The sequence below is a fragment of the Podarcis erhardii genome, assembly GCF_964252035.2.
Source record: "Podarcis erhardii genome assembly, chromosome: 3".
In the NCBI taxonomy this organism is placed as follows: Eukaryota; Metazoa; Chordata; class Lepidosauria; order Squamata; family Lacertidae; genus Podarcis; species Podarcis erhardii.
Window position 1 is genome coordinate 42559298 of NC_138507.1, and position 15936 is coordinate 42575233.

The following is a 15936-nucleotide window of genomic DNA, read 5'->3' on the forward strand; positions in this document are numbered from 1 at the left end:
CGCCGCCGCCGCCGTCGTGTGAGGGAGAGAGAGAACGCGCGCGCGCGCTGGCGCAGCCCCAACGCCGGGGTCTCCCGAGCAGATCCACAAGGGTTATCGCCCCGCCCGCTAACTTCGGCAAAGCTAGATTCTTAGGCAAGGCGGCGGACCAATGGGAGGCCGCGCATGCGCCTACGGCAGCCAGACGGTGGCTGGCGGTCCTCGGCACGCTGTAACGTTGCGGAAGGCGAGAGAAAAGAACGTTCCGTGCGCTGCTGCCCGCCTCCGTTGCGCGCGCCCCCCCTGCCCTGCCCTGCCGCCGCCCGCTCTTTGGGCGACTCCTAATTAGCGCTACGGGAAACTCGCGCACGTTCAAGAACTGAGGGAACTTTCGCGTTCTGAACTTGCCGTAGTTATTTCGGATTGTCACGGCTATAGCAATAAAATTCTTGACGATTAGTGCAATGTTGCCTTTACGCTTCATTACGTTGTTTAATTTTTGCATATACTGCGTATTAGATATATATTTAGTTTGTGGGGTTTTTTAAAAGTTCGGTGTAAAGTCGTTGGGGGAACCTGGATGTGCACCAGAAGTTGCTGTTGACATAACAGCGAAACTCGGCATTCCATTTAAAAAAATAAGAATTGCACACTATCATAGCCTAGCAAAGCATGGTACTATTCAATTTAAAATTAGTAACAGTAGTAGCAGTAACTAATAATAATTATATTGTCAAGTAGATAAACAGCTTTAAACAGGAAGATGACAGTCACTGCTGCCAGTTAATGCTACTTTCCGTACACTCCTGAATTCCCAGGAAGGGCAGCTGAGGTAAAGTTGAGCTGAATCCTCAGTTTCCAGGAAGGCCGGCTGAGGGACAGCTGAATTGTGAAGACTATTTTTTCCCCATTATGGGAGGTGGTAGGGACAGGACACAGTTAAGCTAGTGTCTAAAGCAGGGGTGGAGTTGTTTCTGACCCTCTAGCCCAGGCATGGCCAAACTTGGCCCTCCAGATGTTTTAGGACTACGATTCCCATCATCCCCAACCACTGGTCCTGTTAGCTAGGGATGATGGGAGTTGTAGTCCAAGAACATCTGGAGGGTCAAGTTTGGCTATGCCTGTTCTAGCCAAATCTAGTGGGTTCATACTTGTCCTGTGAAGCCATTTGGTAACTTCTAGGGACACAGGTGGCGCTGTGGGTTAAATCACAGAGCCTAGGACTTGCCAATCAGAAGGTCGGTGGTTCGAATCCCCGCGACGGGGTGAGCTCCCGTTGCTCCATCCCAGCTCCTGCCAACCTAGCAGTTCGAAAGCATATCAAAGTGCAAGTAGATAAATAGGTACCGCTCTGGCGGGAAGGTAAACAGCGTTTTTGTGGGCTGCTCTGGTTTGCCAGAAGCGGCTTAGTCAAGTTGTCTGCGGACAAACGCCAGCTTCCTCGGCCTATAGAGATGAGCAGCGTAACCTGAGTTGTCCACGACTGGACCCAACGGTCAGGGATACCTTTACCTTTTAGGTTGGATTACTGTAGTGCAATGCTTCTTTTGCACTTGATCCAAAAGCTGCAGTTAGTGAAAAATGCAGCAACGTTGCTGACTGGAGTGAGAACCTGTCTGCATAGAACAGCTATGCTCAGAGATCTGTGCTGGTTGCCCATTTCCTACCAGGCCAAGTTCAATGTGGTAATTATTACTATATAAAGTCATTAACAGCTTGGGACCAGTTTACTTGTGAGATGGCCTAACCCCAAATATGCCTACTCAAATGCTTCGATCTACAGAACTGGCATTGTTACAGGTGCCACATAATACTCATTCTTTAGTTGTAAGAAACTGATCTTTTATTGTGGCTACATTTACACCCTAGAAGTCATTGCCTATTGATATCAGGCAGGCTCCTTCACTATTTTTTATATCACCTGCTTAAAACATTTTTGTTTGGTAAGCCTATCTAGACATGTAGATGTCTACCAGGTCCACATGTTGTGCCAGCTGAGACCCTACCTGCCTGCGCACTGTCGTGCCAGAGGTCCATGCCCCGGTTATTTCCCACTTAGACTGCTGCAATGTGCTCTGTGTGGGGCCACCTCTGAAAGTGACTTGGAAACTACAACTAATCCAGAATGCAGCAGCTAGAGTGGTGACTGGGAGTGGTCACCGGGACCATATAACACTGGCCATAAGGATCTACATTGGCTCACAGTATGTTTCTGAGCACAATTCGGTGTTTAAAACCCTAAATGGTTTTGTCCCTGTATACCCGAAGGAGCATCTCCACCACCATTGTTCATCCTGGACAGTGAGATCCAGCTCTAAGGGCCTTCTGGCGGTTTCCTCATTGTAAGAAATGAAGTTACACAGAACCAGTCTTCTCAATAGTGGCAGCGCCCACCCTGTGGAACGCCCTCCTGTCAGATGCCAGAGATAAACAATTATACAACCATAGACATCTGAAGGCAGCCCTGTATTGAGACACTTAATGTGTAATGTTGTGTTGAGTTTCTGTTTTAAAATACCTGTAACTTTTTGCCAATATTTTTAGTATTTTATTTCACATTTACCTAGACTCCCCCCCCCCCGCAGTCAAATGGTATGTAAATTTTCAAACATATAATTTTCACGTAAACCAGTCATCGGTCCCCTGCTAGTGCACCACTGGGGGCCTTAAAAATACAGCAGGCTTCAGTTCTAAAGTGATAGAGCCGATGCCTGCAGAAAGCGTACCTCCTGGTTTAAAAAGCACAGTAATGGTTAAAGAAATCCCAATAGACAGTTCCACAGAAAAGGCACTCCAGTAGGTGGGTTTTTCCAGGCAACATCTATATAAAACCACTGAAGCCATCCAATTTCATGGTGGTATGCAAATGACAGCTCCACTACACATTTACTGTTGTATCTCATGGAGGCAATGGAAGCTCCAAAATGCTGCTTGGGGAGTTTTGGATTATCTGAAGCTTAATCCAGGTAAAATGCAGCAGCAGTTACTTGGATCCGATGATCCTGCAGAAACTTTATGTGGAGGTGGGCTAGGAAGGTTGAAGTGGGAAAATAGTTTATATGCTAATTAGGGAGAGTACTTGGTTTATTATTATTTTTTAGTTTTAATATAAATGTTACATGATACATTAAATCTATTGTATTATACCTTTTCCCCCTCCCTTGTGGAGTTTTTTATATATGGATATTCAAGCGACCAATAAAGTAAATAAAATATGGTAGTATTACTCCACTCACTTTAATGTATCTGCAGCAGCACAACTGAACACCTTAATCTGCAGATGCCAACTACACCTACACACCCCAAAACCATTTTAGTGCTGCAACTGCTTGAGTTCCACCAATTAAATTATTCAGGAAAGTTTCTTCAGTAATACATTGAATAACTAAAATACAGTGATTGTAAAGCTTTATTCTGAAACACGGCTTCAATCTTCATTCTCAAGAGCCACATAAGATCCCATGACATGAAAAAGAACCATTTGAGAACATCAAACTTTGAATATAGCAAAGCCACCGTACATATAATTGTTATAAACATTTAACTGCAAGCAAGGTTTTCATTTATTATTATTAATCTGATATTCCTTAATGGAGACACACATGCACGCTGCAACTTCATTCAGGTAGATTCCAGATAACCTTGTTTGATGCATTTACTTCTTATCACTGAAAAATTAAACACAATTAAAAAAACGATTAATGCAGATTATTACATCTATTGTACTCTAGGTCAATAATTTAAGACCAGTAGAAATACATTTAAGCAACATACTTCTTCCCAGTTTTTATTATTTAATGTTTCAGGTCTTATTACTGTGAATCCTGGTGGCGCTCAACTGTTGTTTTCAATATAATTCAGTTGGAGCTTCATTCGTATCAGAATCCACTTCAAACATTTATATGGTTTTTATTGGTTGCTACTTTTGATTCTCAAGTGCTCTGCAAATCAACACGTGCAAATGTTTTCTTACCTGTTTTTGCAATAGGTACTGTAAAAAGGAATTGAGTCTTCCACCTACAGGCTAGGCTCTCCGTCCCATCCCTATTCAGAAAGCAATGATGAAACTTTTAAATAACTTTTATAGTCAACAGAAATATTAATTATAAATCTGGAACATTTATGTCTTAAGAGTCCTGTTTTATGACACATGTCTATACATTGAGCTCAGAGGTTAAATGGTAGTTACAAAGATAAAAGCTTGTTTGGCCTTAGCTAACAAACTGAAGCCCAACAAATCAGACTTCATCAACCTGGGGCCCTCTGGATGTTGTTTTGGACCACAGGAAGCATGACGCTACTAGCTGGGACAGATGGGAATTCTAGTCCCAAACAGTTGGAAGGCACGTTAGTGAAAGCTAACATTTGTAGGTAGCCCTGTATCGGAAGCTTTTAATGTGATGTTCAGTTGTGTTTTTGTTCAATCTGTTGCAAGCTGCCCAGTCTCTGGGATAACACAGTCAGATGGGTGGGGTACAAAAAACTCCATCCATTATTGCTATATATTATAGAGGCTTTCTAATAACATAAAACAAGCCAGCCCAGTTCCAAGATTTTTACAGGCTCACATAATCCCTGTCTGCATCAAGTGTGACACCACAATCTGGCAAATGTGAAAAGAACCAAACCATCTCCTCCAACTTTGAAGCTGCAGGTTGTTAGAGACAAAGCCAGCATGTTATTTGGTGGTTTTCATGGAGATGTCTACAGAGCAGGCATACAGAACCTGTCACCCTCCAGATATTACTGGACTACAGTTCCCATCATTCCTAACCACTCTGTTGGGACTGGGACTGGTGGAAGTCCAATATTTGGAGGCACCCAGTCCTGGCTGTAGAGTCTTAGGCAAATCAGCAAAACAATTCTGCTGAACCTTCACCAAAAGCTGGTAGGGTGCAGCTACTGCTTGGAAGATGCTCAGTCCAGTAACAGCAACCTACTGGCCACATAACACTTGCCTTGGAAAAGTCCATAAGGAAGGTTTTAGAGACTTAATTATGAACCAAGGCACTTCAAGCAGTGGCACCAAACCAGCATGTCCCCCCTGCCCATTTGAATACAACTTACCAATTCAAAACATTCCACCTGCTTAATGTACGTTAGGAATGAGGAACTGCTGCCTGGATTTCATCTGCTATAACCTTTAAGTGAAAGACAGAGAAAGTAGCATCAGTGTCAACAGAATTTGATTTATTATCTACATATCAAACACTGGTTTACTGCTGGTAGTCTCAGAAGCCGGATCCATATTGGCAGTTTTTCATCAAACTGTATCAGGTTCGGGATAGGCTCATCACTGGTTGAACCAATGCCAATACATTCTCAATATGAAAATTTAACTCACATACCTTTAGGATAAAGTAGCTTCAAGCCTGAAAAAGAAAAAATACTGTATTAGGGAAATGTTTTTCCTTATATTTTCCTTCTGGTAAGAAACCCAATTTTCTTTTTATTCTGCAGAACAGTAATAACTAGAGATTTCTTACACAACAATGCAAACCAATGTTTCCTTAGTTCAAACTGCACGCCATGGTTTAAAACAAGTTTACAAGCCATGAAAACAGCAGCACAAATGCAACAGAACCATAGTTAATGGCATCAAGGGAAAGTTGCATGAATCCAGTCTGCAAATCATGGCATACAGGGAGACAATGTTACACCTGCACGTGCTGATTTTAAAAAATAAATTATCTTCCAAAGTGGAGTTTGACACAAGAGGAGCAACTCCCACATGAACTAAGGTTACAACATCTGGGGCTTTTTAGTTTTGACACTTCATAAAATTAGAATCCAAGGTTACCCAACAAAGCTGAATGGTGGGAGATCTCAGGACAAATATGCATTTATTCAAATAATTAACATATGGAATTCACACCCAAAAAATGTAGTGATATCTGCCGACTTGTGATGGTTTTAAAATGGAACAAATTCATGGAGGATATCATGCAGGAGGCTGCTACTGCATCCACACCCTGCTTGTGGGATTTCCATGCATATCTGGTTGGGCACTGAGAAAAGAATGCTGGACTAGGGAAACCTTCAGTCTAATCCAGCAGAACTCTTACGTTGTTTACCAGTCAAGCAACACTACAGTGACTTAAGTTACAGCAACAGAATTCTCCCTCCCCCTAGTTTCTCAATCTCTCATCCTCTTACAAAAGCTGAGAGAGCAGTTTTGAGTTCCCAAACAGTAACCTTACAGTTAATGACTTTGGTCTCCAAACAGCATTTTAACATACCTAAGAAAATCCACTATTCTCCATAGAATACTTTTCTACATATGTTGGTGTTTTCATAATCTGAAAATAAAATTTTATAAAGTTCAGAAGAAGGAAAAGTAGTAATACACAATAAAAGAATTAAGTCAGGGAATACCAAAACTGTGACTCATAATTGGCAAACAAGATTCATCACAAAACTTAATTCCTTCTGCCTGAATTCTGTATTTTAATGCACGAGTACAACTCTAACAGGGTTGTAGATTCAGGTAGGTAGCTGTGTTGGTCTGACGCAGGCGAAATATATATAAAATAATGTCTAGTAGCTCCTTAGAGACCAACTAAGTTTCTTCTTGGTATAAGCTTTCGTGTGCATGCACACTTCTTCAGGTTGGTCTCTAAGGTGCTACTGAACTCTAACAGGGGTCCATGGTCACTTGGAGCCACTACCACATCCCAAGCCCTGCTGCCTTGTTAGGGCATTATTTTTGCAATACTTGTTGTAGCAGCTCCAGGCAGAAACAGCTATCCCACAGCAATTTGGGTCCCTTTCCAGTATATGGGCTGACCTGCATTGGCAGAGAAAGCCCAGCAGAGGGAAATCTCCACAAATTCCAAACTCTTTCCAGTAGCATGCCTCCAGGGTTAGGACTGCTCCCTTAGAAGGCACCCCTTTAAAACCATAATCATGCATGTTCAGAAAATGAACTATGCATCTAGGATACTATGACCTGAGCTATAGTGTTGTATGTAGTTAAGAACAAAGTACAAGTCAGAATGTTCCAGCCGAAGGTTTCCATTTGCAGGATAGTGACAAGCATACACAGAAATAGATGTGTTTTAATAAGGTAATGCCACTATTATCCAAAATAGGGATTCTAAGTACACAAATGTCTAACACCTACTTAAAGTTGGCTGCAATGTAATTAATATCTGGAATATTTTCAAAATCTTAGCTAAAGTACAGTATGCAAGTATTTTGAAGCAGAGTACTGGATACATACCACAGAGCTCATTTTGTGTCTCCGCAATAGTAACACAAATCTTAGTTCCATAGGTCCTGGAACAGAGATAAAATAAGACAGGGTTAAAATCAGGTTACACAGCTATCCAGGTTTGCAGCAAACAAAGAGCACCTCTTGTGACAACACAATGACTGTTATGGCACAAGCTTCCATGGACTAAAGTCCACTTCATCAGATGTAGCCAAGGGAGAGCTCAGTTGGTAAAGCATGAGTTGTGGGTTCAAGTCATGGTCAAAGTTTCCTGCGTTGCAGGGGGTCGAACTAGATAACCCTCGTGGTCCCTTCTATGATTTAGTGAAATCTTAATCAGCAGGTGAACCTAGTTATTAAGACAGTAGATTAGTAGGTCAAGATTTCATGAAATTAGTCTGATTATGTTAGAACTTTGGTGTATGTTAAAATAGGCATGCCTTTTACTTGGGGATCCAAGCAACCAAGGCAATTCCAGCCCTATTTCAGTCACGTTCATTTCATTTGGGAGAAATCCTAGCAAGTACTTAAGGCCGCTAAGAATTACAATCATATACTGCTCCTGAGAGCTGGATTTATTTACGATGGGCTCGTCCGTTCTCTTGACTTCCTCCCTCGTGCTTTTTTATGAAGTATCAGCCGCGGGGTGGAGACGAGATCCCCAGAGGGCGGCGGCGAGTACCTCTCTTCCTCCCTCGTGGTTTTCCTACCTGTAGCTACGCGCTTCCCCACTTTAATTTGTTCCAATTTTGCAGGTTGGGGGGGGGGGAGAGACACGTGGGAGAGCGATTTTGGGCGGGAAAAAACGTGGGATAAAAAATATGCTCAATCCTTTTAGCCATGCAATAAGACAAGGGACTCCCCCCCCCCACTTTACCACATCATTAAAAATATCCTCTTAATTCAAGCCTCCACGTGCGAGGGAGCCTGCCAATCCCAGCCTACAAAACCCCACTACGAAATTCCTACACGCGCAGCGCCCCCACGTCGCCCGCGGCCCCCACGCAGCCTTCATTCGTGGCACCCCAAAAGCTACCGAGGCAGAGGGGTGCGCTAACGCCGAGGGAAAGCTCGCGAAAATAATTTTTAAAAGCGCCGTTTTTGCAGCGAGAGCGCGAGCGATGAAGCGCACCCTGCCCACAAAATGGCGGCCCTTTCCGTTTAACGGCTACTCTCGTACCCAACGCTCACCTGCTTCTTCGAGGTCCAGGCGAAAGAGCGAACGGGCGCCCTCCCGGTGCTTTATATAGGAATCCTCGGAGCAGAACGAGGCTAGCTACGCCCACCCGTCTCTCATTGGATGCAGGAGAGTGACGAGCGGGGGTAGCGCGCGGGGTGGGGAGGTGAAAGGCAGGCCTTTCGAGTGGACTTTTTTCTTTTTTCATTCCTCTTGTGCAGAAGGAGAGAGGCGGGGCTTGTTTCAAGCCGAGGCTGTCAAGGGTCTCCCTCCATGGCGCTTTGAACGATTCTCTGTTTCTTTATGATCCGATCCCACTTCCCTTCGCCTTCATCCGTAGCCACCTCGTGGTGGAGGGGCCGTAGCACCAAATAAGACATTTTAAAAAAAAGGAGCCAGGCTTTTTCTAAACTGCCAGCCCGCACAAGGCAGGATTTGTTTATTTTTGCTTATTTTGAGAAATCTCCAGGCTGACTCAGAGGAACTGCATACGCTACTACTCGGGAGCAAGTTTCCTGTCGCTTTTTGCAGTTACTTGGCAAATTAAACACAAGCCGTCACACTTAGGCGCACCAATACAAAGACAGCCGTCCACTTTGCACGGGGAAGATCCAGACAAAAGGAGTCTGTTTTCACAGTACCCGCGGAGGGGTTTATACGCCTCCATCATCTTGCCTCCCCTGTCCCCCGACCACTGTTTCACTCTGTGTCTCAGACCTGGGTGGAGAAGCCCCGAATAACAGCCGATCCGCTTCCCCTACGCCGAAGAGACAAGTCCTGCCCAGATGCAGGCTTCCTCGTGATCGTGTGGAATCTGTACACGTTTCTGTTGGCGCTTCCACTAGTGAACTATACAGGATCGGACTTCATTTCAACCAACAACATCCTTCCTCTTTCCCCTCCCTCTCCCTCTTCCCCCGACAGCATACTAGAGTTAATATGGATTTCAAGGCAGGCTTTTAGAACTTGTATGCTTAGCTTTAAACTCCATAAAATTTGCCGATTGCTGGGATGCTATTTATTAAAGCCTGCGTCAATTAAAATATGTTCTGATACAAATATGCTTTTCCCCTTGTTATACAATTATTTTAAAAATTGCATTTAACTATTTACTATTTAAGCAGCTTATACACCACTTTAGTATAATCATCTCTGAAGTGGCATACAAGAAATACATCGCAGAAAAAGTTAACATTGATTACATCAGACTTCAGTTAAAAATACCTGCTGGGATAAAAAAAAAGTATTCCGTAGGTGCTGGGTGCTCAACAGGGAGGGGGTCCTGTCTGATGATCTCAACTGACAAGATGTAAGTGTGGTTGAATCAAATGGGAACAGTGACCACAGTGCTATCAAATTCAACATATATGTAAGTGGACAATTGCTAAGGAAATCCAGAACATGATAAATAACAAGATGAAAGTTGAAAAAATCTTTTTTAATAATTCCAGTGGCACCTATAAGATCAACTAAATATAGTTGATCACCTATAAGATCAACTAAATACTCTGAAGCAGACATACCGTTGATGATTGTTATGGCAGTTGGTTCCACAGGGAAGGGCAAGGGATTTTTAAAGGGATAGATGACCAAAATTAGCTTTAGTATGTATACTGGGACATGAATCCAATATATTCAGACCAGGTCTCTCCATAGTTTTTAGTTTGGTAATGAAATCCAGAACAGTTATATTTGACTTCAAAATTATTCTTATTCTTATTCTTATTCTTATTCTTATTCTTATTCTTATTAATTTATTTGTACCCCGCCCATCTGGCTGGGCTTCCCCAGCTTCCAAAAAAATATTAAAATCCTCTAATACATCAAACATTAAAAACTTCCCTAAAAGAGGAGACGTCCTCAAAATGAGGGATTTAGTAAAAAGAAAGTTGAAAGGGGAAAAGTCAAAGATCAAATATTTCCAGAATACCTAGGGTTTTATAGAAAACCACAATAATAGAAATTCAGCTGCAATGCCTACTGCAAATTGGTAAAGGCACCACAGGAGGATGCCGCCAGTATATCTATTGAGCAAAGTCAGGGAAGCTATTGGAGGCAAGAAGGCTTGGTTCAGAAAATGGAAGACCTGCCCAAATGAGGAGAACAAAAGGGGAAACAAACTTTGGTAAAATAAATGCAGGCAATAAAGGATTTTTAAAAACTCAACTTGGAATATTGCTAGAGGCATTAAGACCCACATTTTAAAAAAAATATTCAATACATTAAAAGCAGGAACTGGCTAGGAAGGTGATTGGACTTTGAGGCAGCAAAGGGCTCAGTATACTGAAAAGGAAAAGGAGATTGCAAAGAAGCTCAATGAATCCCATCAAAATCCCATCAAAAGGTCCCAAACTAAATTAAAACAACAACAGTCTACCAACCTAAGAAAAGCAGGATTACTAGTAAAGGAAACAGTAACACAGTATATGCGGCATAGTACATGCATAGGAACTGGTTGTCATGGTCAGCTGAGAAGAGGTTATGGCTCAGATGACAAGGAGAAGAAAAGGAATGCAATACTGTACCATTATAATCATGCAATATCTGAACTGATCAGTGTGAGCTTTTAATTGTGTATTGCATTCCTCTCTCTAAAAAATCTTCAAACACAAGAGGGCACTCTAGTATTTATGGGAAATATTTACAAGAGGCGCTAAACAGGAAGGGTTATTCTGCACTGGCAAATAATTGGGTCAGGCCCATGAACAGGAGATGGCAGTCCACTTTTGCTTGATGGATCACTCTCTGGCACACAGGTGTTGGTGTCCAGGATGATTCAGAAATTTGAAGAAGCCAGGAGTGTTGCCTTCCTCCTTATCCACGCAGCAAGCAAGTTCCCTGAAGTAACCCATGCCAGCCTCAAAGCACTGCTGCAAACTCCGACCCTCTTTGAACCATTTCCCAACACAGAGAACACTCAGGGGATGATGAAGAAGGGTGGTGGTGTTGAGGTGGCACCAAACTGAGAGGAATTACAGTGTTATGGCGCATCCTTGACCTCCACCTCCTCACCGCTGTTACCTGCTGCTCATCTGCTTACCTCTGCCTCAGCCCAATTAACCTCACTTCCCAGAACAAGAGGTCAAGGTGTATAGAGGTCGCCGTTCCTCCTTGCCCTCATGGCTTGCTTAGTTGAAGCCTTCCAAAGATCAGTAATGAGCTTCTTATTTGGATGTGAGCCTCAGTAGGTGCCCACTGACCTCTGGTGCTGGACCTGAACAGCACTGTAGATGTGGATTCAGACCCGCATAATAATAATAATAATAATAATAATAATAATAATAATAATAATAATAATTTATTTATACCCTGCCCATCTGGCTGAATTTCCCCAGCCACTCTGGGCGGCTCCCAATCAAATGTTAAAAACAGTACAGCATTAAATATTAAAAACTTCCCTGAACAGGGCTGCCTTCAGATGTCTTTTAAAGATAGGATAGCTGCTTATTTCCTTGACATCTGACGAGAGGGTGTTCCACAGGGTGAGCGCCACTACCAAGAAGGCCCTCTGTCTGGTTCCCTGTAACCTCACTTCTCGCAATGAGGGAACCGCCAGAAGGCCCTCTGCGCTGGATCTCAGTGTCCGGGCTGAACAATGGAGGTGGAGATGCTCCTTCAGGTATACAGGACTGAGGCAGTTTAGGGCTTTAAAGGTCAGCACCAACACTTTGAATTGTGCTCGGAAACGTACTGGGAGCCAATGCAGATCTCTCAGGACCGGTGTTATGTGGTCCCGGCGGCCAGTCCCAGTCACCAGTCTAGCTGCCACATTCTGGATTAATTGCAGTTTCCGGGTCACCTTCAAAGGTAGCCCCATCATCTCATGTCAGTCATGCCCATGGCAGCATGCATAGCTGCTATACCCAAGCTCAACTAAGGGGGACCTGTGGCCTTTTAGATGCTGTTGGACTACAACTCCGGTCATTCCTGACCACTGGCCATGCTGGCTGAGGCAGATGGGAATCTAACAACATCTGAAGGCTACAGGTTCGCTATCCCTGCCTAGCTATATAACCGAGGCTTGTTTCACATAGAACAAAGAAATACAGAAGTATACAGTCTAAAAAGATATTACTAGGGAGGCATGTGTGTGTGTTTAGAATGGGTTACTATGTTTGTGCCTAGTTTCATATCATAACTCAAAGTGCACTATTTTATATTCCCTGGAAGTTAATATAATAAATGTTGTGAATTACATCCACATAGCTGAAGCTATTAGTAAGATAAACAGAAAAACTTCCATTACCAGATGATACCCAAAGTTTATCTTTCCTTCCTTCCTTCCTTCCTTCCTTCCTTCCTTCCTTCCTTCACACACTGGATATGTTAACCAAACTCTGACAGTCTCCGATTGCTATTAAACTCCCCCAGCCATAAAAGGAATGAAATAATAATTGGAGCCTTGTCAAAGGCTCTTTGTGCAAAGGCTTCTGTGTAAACAACTTGAGACTGCGCAGCACAAAGCTACACTGTCAGTGATCATCATAGGTGCAAGAGCTATTACTGCAGTTATTACCAAGCAGACAGAAGCAGTGATTATTATATTTTACAATGTTTATTGCCAAGGCCATTAAAAGGTATGCAATGGAGAATTCTGAAATTTTGTATCTGAGGGGAAATGTTCACTGTACAATGGCTCATCTGGGACAAGGTATGAAAAATAAAAATAAGTTACTACACATTGAGATAAAGCAGATGTGATCAGATTCCAGTTCAGCTCTGGTCTCTGTGTAATGCCATACAGAAATTGTGTGTCTTCCATGTATATTCCACCATTTCTCCAGCCACAATAACCCTGCAAGGTAAGAGATAAAATGAATCTAATCAAGCTTGTGGTGTTTTGAGTTGTGGTTCACAATTTAAAATAGCATGGTCCACAAACTAAAGTGTTGGACTTGGACCTGGGAGACTAGGGTTCAAATCCCCACTTGCCCTTAAGCTCCCTGGGTGACCTTGGCTAGTCACTGCCTCTTAATCTAACCTTCTTCCCAGGATTCTTGTTAGGATTAAATGTGGAGGAGAACCGTTTCCATCACCTTGATCTACAGGGAGAAGAAGGTGGAATACAAATGTAGTAAATAAATAAATAAATAAATTGTGAGGTGCTACACAAATACAGAGCTGCCCAGAGTTGGACATTAGGAGGATCACCTTGCTGTCCTGAAGACATTGATCAAATTTTATGGATCCCAGATAGCAAATTTTGCACATATTACAAGTACAGTACACCACTCTTCAGGACATACTTTCAGAATTCATTTAATGTATCTTCAGGTGAGTATTACAAAAGAAGAGTATTGACTAGTATGAAAATGGAACAGGAAATCATCAGATCATAATGTGCAGAATTTCAGTGCTCTTACTCTGAGGGAATATGTTTAGAATCAGAGGAAATGTCTCTTAATTTCAAAGTATTCACCATGGCTTTACTAGTTTGGACAGCAATATACACTTATGACCGGTAGGGGGCAATTAAACACAAGGTATTTACCGTAGTTACTCCGTTTAAGCCAAATACAGTAGATTTCTGGAACATGTTCTATTTCTTTTGCTATTCCTGTGTGAGAAAGAGGTTTAAAATTAATCTGAAGTTTTTGATTGAATTCGTCTCAACTGGCAAACCCATTCTAGGACACTCTAGTTAAAAGATGATTACTGAATATGTTGAAATAAGTTGTGTTCACTATATTCACTGGCTCTTTTGAAATTGACAGTTTTCTCTGACGGATTCTATAATATTATTTTATTTATTAAAAAGTAAAGAAAAAAATGTGATTGAAATAAAAACCTATCCTTAAACCATTTGGATAGGAAAGATAATAATAATAATAATAATAATAATAATAATAATAATAATAATAATTTATCACTAGAAAAGGTAGAAAAGTTCTCACAGAATGGATACAGGTTAAAAAAGATTTTGCACAAGCATGGTGTGATGGGGAGGGAAATGGGGTATCTCATTTTACAGATCCTACAAATCTTCCACTCTATGTCAACGTATATTTGTCTGTATACAAACACACTATAATGACAGCCCCTCACTTTGATGCCTCTACTCGAAAGGCCTAAATGAGATTGACCATGATGACTTGGCACAGTGGAGGAACACGTGGCCAGCAAGGGAATCTTATTTTATTTATTTGATTATTTTTATATAGCTCTTCATCCCAAAAGGGCTTCCAGACCACTACAAACAAGACAATCCCTGCCCATAGACTTACAATTCAAAAAGGCATGACATAAAGGGGAAATGGATAATAAGAGAGTTCCAGGCTTAAGGGGCAGTAAGGGAAAATGGGAAGAGTTGTTTATTTTTTAAAAAAATAATATTTATTAAAGTTTCAATAAAAAAGGTTACAAAAATGATAAAAAGAAAAAACAAAAAATACAAATTACAGAAAAAATAAAAACAGTTAAAAATAAGTCCCTCTTTCTATATCTTACAATTCATTTACTTATTTTCATGACTTCCTCACACCTCCCTTTTTTGTATTCCAGTTCAGATAGTTAATTCAGCAAATCCTTACCCTCTTTGTTTTATCTTAGTTCTTTATCTTCACATATTACAACATTATATTATCGTCTAATATCAATCCATTTTTACATATTCCTATTTAACCTTATTACTAAAACCGCTTCGTTTCATTCCGACATCATTTTAACATTCATTAATTTTACAGTGTTTCTGTAAATAATCTTTAAATTTCTTCCAATCTTCTTCCACCAACTCTTCTCCCTGGTCTCGGATATGGGAAGAGTTGTTTAAAGCAGTAGGAAAACTCTTATGGATATAGCCTTAGGAAACTCACAGCAGCCCAATGACCACAGCAAGCTTCCATTTTTCTAAATCAAGAGTCAAGCAAAGAAACATTATTAACAACAACAAAGTGGGATACAGATGGAAATATTGCAGTATGGACTTTTCCTGTTCAAGAGTTTAGCCAGTCATGACTTCCTTTAGTTACCGCATTCTATTTTCCTCTCATGGTCAGTCATCATTCTGTGACCGTTGAGTATACTCAGTCCTCACCGGACTCTTTCCATTTTTTTCTCCCTTTAGGGTTTGCATCTGTGCAAACCTTGGGGTTCCCCCAAGTGTGCTTATATCTCTCGTATGGGATCATTTCCCCAGTGGTTTAACAATCAAGCCCTCTACCCAGGCAACACTGAGAATTGAAGTTCTGTGAGAGGAAAGGGGGTCTCTTAACAACTCTCAGCACCCTTAACAAATTTCCTTGTGAGTCTTTGGGGAAAGTCATGAAAGTGGTATGATACTGCTTTAAACATACATTGTGGATGGGGCCATAGTCTCTTCACCTCAGAGCTCCCCTTACCCTTTTATTTGGCCACTTAACCATTCCACTGTGAGTGGTGTGCATCACATCTGGTGATATTTATCTGGCTGCTTAGAGATTTTGTTCAGTGCCTGTTAAAATTTGAGGCGCTTCTTAATTTTTAATATTATTGTTGGCCTGAAATATGGAGCTTTAGTAACTATGTGACTGAGCCTAGCAACCACCTTGCAAGAGTCAAACATAAGCAAGGCTTATGCCACCTACTAATT

At 41.8% G+C, this 15936-nt stretch overlaps 1 long non-coding RNA gene across 1 annotated transcript; it reads right to left on the reverse strand.

Annotated features, from left to right (window-relative positions):
* Positions 1-3370: 3370 nt before the first annotated feature.
* Positions 3371-7352, reverse strand: LOC309339526. The gene is made up of 6 exons (XR_014155443.1): positions 7202-7352; positions 6219-6278; positions 5328-5351; positions 5047-5120; positions 3953-4023; positions 3371-3647 (listed from the first exon to the last, which is right to left on the reverse strand). It is a non-coding gene; the product is annotated as an uncharacterized lncRNA (long non-coding RNA).
* Between the last annotated feature and the right edge of the window lie 8584 nt (positions 7353-15936).